The 10,000-nt window shown below is 41.6% G+C and overlaps 1 protein-coding gene across 4 annotated transcripts in view; it reads right to left on the reverse strand.

Annotated features, from left to right (window-relative positions):
• slit2 (slit homolog 2 (Drosophila)) overlaps positions 1-10,000 on the reverse strand; it is a 72,770-nt gene that overhangs the window by 41,221 nt on the left and 21,549 nt on the right. The gene's annotated exons all lie outside the window — the stretch shown is intronic.

Consider the following 10,000-nt stretch of genomic DNA (forward strand, 5'->3'; position numbering starts at 1 on the left):
TTCTCACTCTCACTCTTCTAAAAGTAGCCTCCAGTCAACAGTTAGCCTTTTAGGAAGAACATGTTACAGCATGAGCGAGTGTGTGTGTGTGTGTGTGTGTGTGTGTGTAAGACTGAAAGCCTTTTAATAAGTACAGCCTGAGGCAAATCTACCATTCAGAATCTCTCTCTCTCAAACTCTCTCTCTCTCTCTCTCTCTCTCTCATACACACACACACACAAAACGAGCATCTATAACCTCACTTTGCTAACCGAAGCCTGAGGGTCTTTGGTCTTCGGTGCTTTCTTTTATTCAGATATTCTTTGTGTAGGTCTGCATTCTGTGTATGATTGTGTGTGTGTGTGTCCCAGCTGGACATTTCCAGAAAGCCACACACACACACACCCTCTGCGTTCTTCATAGCTGGTGTGTTGCTCATTTTCCGCTTCAGTCCAACAGACACTAAAATAAACGGCCCCGCTGTCCGTTAAACGCTCGTATTTACATAACCACGCCCACCAGGACCTGCCCACCTGTCCTCTGTTTACACACACATGACAATTTAACAGCAAATGATCAAAAGATAAGACACATTAACACACACAAACACACACAAAAGACTTTTCTTAAACAAATCTCTTTTCAGTTCACACAGATGCACACTTCCAGAGCTCATTACTGCAAATCTGTCATCCGTGTACTTCAGAGACACTGACAGGATTGTGGAAGTGGCTAACACATGACTCATAGACTTTCATTGCATGAACGACTAAAAAACAAATAGCACAAGCTAACCCACAGATTAGCATTACAAAACAGGCTAAAGCACACACTGGCATTGCAGAAAACAGGCTAAAAAACACTGTGACTTTGGAGAAAACAGGCTAAAAAACACTGTGACTTTGGAGAAAACAGGCTAAAAACACTGTGACTGGAGAAAACAGGCTAAAAACACTAACATCGAAGCAACAGGCTAAAACACACAATAGCCTTGGGGAAAACAATCTACAACACACTGTAACATTAGAGAAAACAGGCTAAAACACACAGTAATGTCAGAGCAAACATCCTGAAACACAAACTAGCCTTGGAGAAAACACATTAAAACACTGTAACATTGGAGAATACAGGCTAAAACACACCGTAACATAGAAGAAAACAGGCTAAAACACACACTAGCCTTGGAGAAAACAGGCTAAAACACACTTTAACGTTAGAGAAAACAGGCTAAAACACACAGTAATGTCAGAGAAAACACAAACTAGCCTTGAAGAAAACACGCTAAAACACAAGCTAGCCTTGGGGAAAACAAGCTAAAACACACTGTAACATTGCAGAAAACAGGCTAAAACACAACGTAATATCAATGAAAACAGGCTAAAACACACAGTAATGTCAGAGAAAACAGGCTAAAACACAAACTAGCCTTGAAGAAAACAGGCTAAAACACAAACTAGCCTTGAAGAAAACAGGCTAAAACACAAAGTAGCCTTGAAGAAAACAGGCTAAAACACAAACTAGCCTTGAAGAAAACAGGCTAAAACACAAACTAGCCTTGAAGAAAACAGGCTAAAACACAAAGTAGCCTTGAAGAAAACAGGCTAAAACACAAAGTAGCCTTGAAGAAAACAGGCTAAAACACAAACTAGCCTTGAAGAAAACAGGCTAAAACACAAACTAGCCTTGAAGAAAACAGGCTAAAACACAAACTAGCCTTGAAGAAAACAGGCTAAAACACAAACTAGCCTTGAAGAAAACAGGCTAAAACACAAACTAGCCTTGAAGAAAACAGGCTAAAACACAAAGTAGCCTTGAAGAAAACAGGCTAAAACACAAACTAGCCTTGAAGAAAACAGGCTAAAACACAAACTAGCCTTGAAGAAAACAGATTAAAACACAAACTAGCCTTGAAGAAAACAGGCTAAAACACAAACTAGCCTTGAAGAAAACAGATTAAAACACAAAGTAGCCTTGAAGAAAACAGGCTAAAACACAAACTAGCCTTGAAGAAAACAGATTAAAACACAAAGTAGCCTTGAAGAAAACAGGCTAAAACACAAACTAGCCTTGAAGAAAACAGGCTAAAACACAAAGTAGCCTTGAAGAAAACAGGCTAAAACACAAACTAGCCTTGAAGAAAACAGGCTAAAACACAAACTAGCCTTGAAGAAAACAGGCTAAAACACAAACTAGCCTTGAAGAAAACAGATTAAAACACAAACTAGCCTTGAAGAAAACAGGCTAAAACACAAACTAGCCTTGAAGAAAACAGATTAAAACACAAAGTAGCCTTGAAGAAAACAGGCTAAAACACAAACTAGCCTTGAAGAAAACAGATTAAAACACAAAGTAGCCTTGAAGAAAACAGGCTAAAACACAAGTTAACCTTGAAGAAAACAGGCTAAAACACAAACTAGCATTGAAGAAAACAGGCTAAAACACAAACTAGCCTTGAAGAAAACAGGCTAAAACACAAACTAGCCTTGAAGAAAACAGGCTAAAACACAAACTAGCCTTGAAGAAAACAGATTAAAACACAAAGTAGCCTTGAAGAAAACAGGCTAAAACACAAACTAGCCTTGAAGAAAACAGATTAAAACACAAAGTAGCCTTGAAGAAAACAAGCTAAAACACAAGTTAACCTTGAAGAAAACAGGCTAAAACACACACTAGCCTTGGAGAAAACAGGTTAAAACAGTAGCACACTAGCATTATAGTAAACAGACTCTAGCATGAGAGAAAGGCTAACGTTAGAAAAAACTGGCTTACAAACGATAGCACTATAATGATATATTCAGCCGACTGTAGATCATCTGAGACTGTTTGAAAACTTCTTTAACTCTTTTTACCAGAGGCCTGATTTTATTGTGTTCATGGTGATGATTGAATGTTTCCCTGGAATACTAGGAGCAATATATTCATAGAAAACTTCCACCACATTTTTTTCCCACAGAAATGTTTGTATCTTCAAAGTAAATGTTGATCTCAAACCCATTTCTGCTGAGATTTCATCTTCAACCAGTAACATAAGGTTCTTCAACAGAGGGAAAAACACATGGCTAAAACACACTGAAAGCCAACAGCTAGCTGTCTCCCTCACTATCCCTCTGTCTATCTGTCTCATTCTCTATCCATCGGTCAGACTAGCTGTCTCTCCTACTATCCCTCTGTCCATCTGTCTAACTCTCTATCCATCAGTCTAGTTAGCTGTCTCTCTCACTATCCCTCAGTCCATCTGTCTCACTTTCTATCCATCAGTCCAGCTAGCTGTTTCTTTCACTATCCCTGTGTCCATCTGTCTCACTTTCTATTCCTCTCTCCAACTATCTCTCTATCAATCTCTCTTTCTCTATCTTTCTCTCCATCTAACCTACATATCAGTCTATCTCTCTGCCCAGGTATCCGTCTTGCTCTTCATCCATCTGCATCACTCTTTTAAACTATGCCTCACTCTATCCAGCTGTCTCTCTCACTATCCCTCTGTACACCTGTCTCACTTTCCATCCCTCGTTCCCCAACCTGTCTGTTCCATTTGAGGTCTACAATCATCTATTCCTTTCATCCTGAGATGAAAAAGTAAAGAAGTGCTGCTTTGCTTACTGACACATACTGGAGGTAGTTATGAGTTTTAGTCCTCATATCTTCTCCTGATCTGACTATTTATTATCTTCTGGTATGGTAGGATTCTGACCTTTGTGTTTGACTTGCTCTTCTTGTTGTATTTCTTCTCAGCATACAGCAATAGTAACCTGATTATAGTATTTTTTAGCCTGTGACCTAGCAAACTAGTATCAATGTATTTGTTAATAGAGACTTCTGTAATGTCCCCATTAACGTTACCCAGGCATTTTAATTATGTATATCGCTGATGCCAGTGGGCAGCAGGGTGGCACAGCAGGTAGCTTCACCACCTCACAGCTCCATGATCTCTACCTCCATCCTGAGCTCTGATTACTGACTATACAGACTGGAAACACGAATGCTCTCCCTATATGTCCATATCCCATTCCTTTGGGCTCTTCCACTCCTAAAAACATGCCAGTAGATGTACTGGCTAAGTTTAATTGCTCTTAAGTGTGTGCATGATAACCTGAAATGCACCTTTATACAATCCAGGGGTGTATTCTAGCCTCTAGTGCTTGCAAGGATCCACCTTGATCATAGAGATGGAGATGAACGTTCTCAAAGGAACACCATTGGACTGGAATATTGGATAGAGCGTGATGTCATGTACATGCCTATACACAGAATAAGCGAATACCTTAAAGGCACAGCTAATACTCTATTAAAGCATTCCTGCATTTATTGTTTCACACACACACACACTGACACTGACACACACATACACACACTGACACACACACACACACACACATCCCAGAGGCAGTGGGATCTATCACAGCCTTGTATAAACCTGTAATCAAGGAATCTGTTTACATCATCCCTTAAGCTAATGCTACACACCCACCCACGCACACGCGCATACACACACACACACACACAGGGTGGTCTCTTTGTATCACTCATATCCTGTATATTACTGATGATACAGTGATAGGGGAAGGGGAAGTGTGTGTGTGTGTAGGTGGGTGTGGTGGCTCATACACACATGCTCACCTGCCTAGTGTGATTGAACACACCTCACTTTATTACCAGCCTTAAGGAGGTTTCCTTATTGGTGTCTAATGTGAGCAGGGAGATGGGTTGGTCCGAGAAGCAGTGTGTGTGTGTGTGTGTGTGTGTGTGTGTGGTCTGAATGTTTATGATCTTCCCGTAACTTCACATCTGGTTTATCAACCCTTCATTTATCACAAGATTACATGGAGACCGAGAAAGAGAAACAGAGAAATAGAGAGAGATATCAACAGTGAAGACTGCACCTGCTCCTTACACCACTAAGCTCCGCCCACTGCCAGGTCACACACCAATTCACTAATTTACACTCTGAAAGTGCTCATGATGCATGCCTTCTCTTGTAACCGTGGCGATGATGCGCTCTGATTTCTATGGCGTTGGTAAGGTGAGACTAAAGAGCATGAAGAAGCCCGTTCGGTTGCTAGGATACAGCTGTCCACGGAAACGGGGCTCATTACCCATCACACACACACACACACACACATACACACACACACACACAGGTGTGTTTTCCCTCACTGTTGTAGCTGGAGCCTTGCCGGGGCTGGAGACACTCTGTCTGGGTGTGTGTGTGTGTGTGTGTGTGGTGTGTGTGATTTCAGGTCTCATTCCTTCTGCTCTTTCATCTCTCTCTCACTGTCTTTTTCAATTTTCCTTTCCATCCTTCTCAGTTTTGATCTGATCACTACTGATGCTAATGTGTGTGTGTGTGTGTGTGTATGTGTGTGTGTGTTGGACTACACTCCAGCTGAAGTTATGTGGAACAGCCTAAAGGAACAGACTTTCTAATTTAATTTCCTTAACATTTTTTGACCTGAATATTTTGTATAATTCAAACAAGGAACACAAAACAACCGCTTCATATCCTCTGTTACACACACTTCCTATCTGCAGTGAGGTGCGCACACACACACACACACACACACACACACACACACACACACACATACAAATACACACTTTAGATCTCACACATTTCCCATCTACTGCAACACACTTCCTCTCTGCTGTAACACACTTTTCCTGTTTGTAGCGACACGTCCTTCCTATTTGCCGTAACACACACTTCCTGTCTGTAGCGACACCCTCTTCTGCAGTGACACATATTTCCTGTTTGCCCTGATATCCTTTAACGATGGTTACTTTATGGTTAATTTATACCTTTTTTTTCCAATTAATTAAACATGGAGAGCTTCACTAAAGTTAGCTGATTGGTTAAAAGTTAAAAATCTTTGGGGGTTTTTTGCTCTGGTAAAATCACACAACACCACAAGTAATCAGTTGGTGCTTCAGCGTCATGGTGGCCATCACCTTCCTCATTAAACTTCACTTTATTGTCCCTGCCTCGTCTCCTGGGGCCCTTCAGAGATGAGCTGGATTTCCTCCTGAGTCTCTTTCCAGTCAGTGAGACTCCACTAGCTTTCCCTGGAGATCTTAATATCCCATTAGATCTGCTTCAATTCCTCTACCTTTTCTGACTTTTGGCAAGTTCTAGCCCCGCTTCAAACCAGTAAAATACGTAGAATAATAGACATGGCTCATGTGTTTGCCTTCAAACAACAACGCAAATGTTCTGGGAACATCCTAAACCACTAACAGACTCAATAAAACATGTCTCTATTAATATGCATGAACATATTTCAAAAACATCTCTTTATATCTCACCAATTTTTCACCAATATAATATAAATATATCTTTATTTTTCGCATGTTTGGAAGCTAATTAACATCTAGAAGACTCTTGTGTGGCACAAATTTGTCTTCAAATCCCGACGATGCAACAATCAGAAGTAGCCAGTAACCAGAAAGACCTGGGTTTTTAGCAAAGTGTGAAGAAAACAGGCAGAGTTCGTCCAACACTAACATTAGCTATGTTAGCTAACTAGCTTAGCACCCATCTCTTGTGCCTACAAGTTTGCCTTTACTCTTTTTAACATGCACTAATCCCATCATCATCTGACTCATAAAGCATTAGCTTCCCATAAGCTCTGCTTCATCACACATTTGTCTCAGCCTCAGAAGCTCCGCCCACTGCCCATGCACCGTTAAACCTTCAAAATCTCACTTTATTCTTCTCATGGTTGGCACCGATTCATAAATACACCCACGGTAATCCCCTCTAACGTTCAACCGGTTTTCTACAAACACGCCACATACATGTAAACCACTACGTTCTTTTCCGTCTCAGGCTCCAAAATCCCAACAAACCCTGCCCTTGTGTCACAAGATGATTTTTCCTGACCCCTTGGCAGCCTTTGACCTGGTTAACCACCACTGCAGTATCTTCATGTCCTTCCTCACCATCCTTGGAATGACTGGCTCAGCATGGCAGTGATTTGCGTCTTACCTGAAGGGGCGCTCGTATCGGGTGACCCGGCGAGAATCCACGAATGCTTCCTGCAGACTCTCCACTGGCGTCTGTGAAGGCTCAGCGCTCAGACGTCTTCTCTTTCTAACCCATGTTAACCTTATTCTCTGGGTGATGCAATATCCCCACACGGCTTCTAGCGGGCTTGCGCTGATGACATTTAACTGATCCTTTCCTTCCCACCAACAGGTTGTTAATTATATCTTGGCTTGTTGGGTAGGCACCTCATCACGAGTCGCAGCTCATCATCTGAAGCCGAAGACGACATTGCTAGTAATCCACACTCAGTTTGGCCGAGACTTTCTGATTGCTCTATTAGAAAACGTACAAAACCTCGGCTGAACGGTTTCCATGAAGGTCATGCACTTGTTTCTCTCAGTTTGTTATGTCTATGGTCATACTGAGACATGATAACTACAGCTCGCTCCTGGCTGGTCTTCCTGCACGTTATTACGTCACTGCAACTGATCCAGAATGCAGCAGCAGCCCAGGTCACTCCACTACTACGCTCCTTCAGTGGCTTCCAGTAAAACGAAGTCATTAACGGGTCAGCCATTTCCACCACGCAATGTTTAGATCACTGCAGCCGAGTCTTTTGAGCCACAAATCAAGACTTTTTATTGGCGACCAAACAGGGGAATGAACTTCTGCTGCAGCCTCAACAGTCCAGTCTTCAAACACCAGTCTCTGTTTTAGAGCCTTTCGTCCAATCCCATCTGTTTATAGCAGTTATTTCTGTTTCTAACAGACTTAGTTGGCTCCATTTCCCAAAAATACACCGGTCAGGTATAACATACTGAGCAGTGAGAGGTGAAGTGAATAAGTGAATCTCCTCATCGTGGCACCTGTTAGTGGGTGGGATATATTAGGCAGCAGGTGAACATTTTGTCCTCAAAGTTGATGTCAGAAGCAGGAAAAATGGACAAGCGTAAGGATTTGAGCTTTGAGTTTGATAAAGGGCCAAATTGTGATGGCTAGAAAACTGGATCAGAGCATCTCCAAAACTGCAGTTCCCGGTCTGCAGTGGTCAGTATCTCTCAAAAGTATCCTTTAAGTATCCTATCTTAAGTCCTATAACGGCCCACCTTACAACTTACAGGACTGAAATAATCTGCTGCTAACCTTCAGGGACCTAATGGAGTCCATGCCTCGACAGGCCAGGGCTGTTTTGCCAGTAAAAAGGAGAATCAACACAATATTAGGCAATAATGTAATAATGTTATGCTTGATCAGTGTATAACCAATGAAATCACTGAAGTCAATGCAAGAATTGGAATATGGCGGATCCTGAAGATTAATATATGTATTAATGAATTAACGATAATCCTGATGGGTGTCCATTGTGGTGTAAAAATAACATCACCACCTTTGTTATACCTTAGTTGTTTCAGCTCCATGACATCCGAATCAACACCTACTAAAAATCGAAAGGTTTCTATTCATCTATCTTTTTAATGGCGTTTACCTTGAGAGCTTTTTTTAATTACTACAAGCTGCAGAACATCTTCTCCTACAGCAGGGAAGATATTACAATACATCTACAGCATTTAGCAGACACCCCCTTATCCAGAGAGACTTACAGTTTATCTCATTTTCTACACCTGAGCAATTGAGGGTTAAGGGGCCTTGCTCAGGGGCAGTTTGGTCACATCCCCTATTCCGTTAGTCCGTCAGTCCTTCAGTCCAGTCTTGAGATGTTTTCTGTTGGACTTCTACATGGACTTGACACAGTTTTGGAGACAGGTTTCACTAAATACGATCTTAGTCTTGACCACTAGTTTAGAAAAATTCATTTTTCTGCACTCAGAATCAGAAAGGAATGCATCAGACAATATTTTTCCATGTCACTGCTATATCATCAAGGCTGCATGTATATGACTCAAGTGGTTAAAGCTCTGGGTCATTGCCCAGAAGATCAGGGTTCAAACCCCAGCACTGCCAGCCTGCCATGTTCCCTTGAGCAAGGCCCGTAACCCTCCATACTTCAGGGGTCCTGTATCATGGCTGACCCTGCACTCTGACCCCAACCCCTGAGGATGGGATATGTGAAGAAAGTATTTCACTGTGCAGTAACGTATATGTGACAACTAAGAAATATAGTATAATATATGAGAAATAAAGGCACATCATATTCACCTTCCCAAGTAAAAGACACTAAATACTAATCATACAGAAGAGCTGGACCCCTTTAAGATCTCAGCTGGTCCTAGTCTTAGACTTGATAATGGACATCTATAGCACTAGTGTGAAGATTTACATCATTTTACACCATTCACTGAGCCTGTACAAGGAGGCAGGGTCATACTGGAAGAGGCCACGCCCATTAGGAGAGAATCAGGTGTTCAGATGATCTTGAAGAACTTGGTACTGGTTTGCAGTGAGACCTCCACCATGTCCAAGGGGACATGAGGAACCAAACCATGGCAGAAAAATAAACAGATATTTAATAAATAAAATAGATAAATAAACAGAGTTTTCTTTTAATCTGTCACTTGTCGGTGTGTCTACTGGTATTGGTATTTGTTTACAAGTATTTACAAGCATGAGTATTGTACACCCTTAGTGAGAGCCTCATTCACACACACACACACACACACACACTTCGTTTCAGTCTCCTGTAATGATGTCACATCCTGCTCTTGTCTCCTTTTCTGTTTTGAGAATGTCTGCAGCTCCTAAACCTCTCTGAGCTCCACTTCTGAATTCCTCACAATGACCTTCTGATCTTCAAAGAGGATTTACATGCACACACACACACACACACACACACACACACACACACATGGACGGACGTCTGACAACTAGCAGTCTTTCCACTACAGGTCAAATAGTATCTATGGCAACAGGCTATAAACACTGTCTTCATTAAAATCTGATTATGAAGGAAATTAGAAAACACACACACATACACACACACACACACACACACACTCCTCATAATGCATCAGGCAGCACTTCTCCCCTCACTCTTTAATTCCAGACCTTTTCCCACCAACTCGTGTGAACAGACAGGGCTTA

This window comes from Hemibagrus wyckioides, linkage group LG29, assembly GCF_019097595.1.
Source record: "Hemibagrus wyckioides isolate EC202008001 linkage group LG29, SWU_Hwy_1.0, whole genome shotgun sequence".
NCBI lineage: Eukaryota > Metazoa > Chordata > Actinopteri > Siluriformes > Bagridae > Hemibagrus > Hemibagrus wyckioides.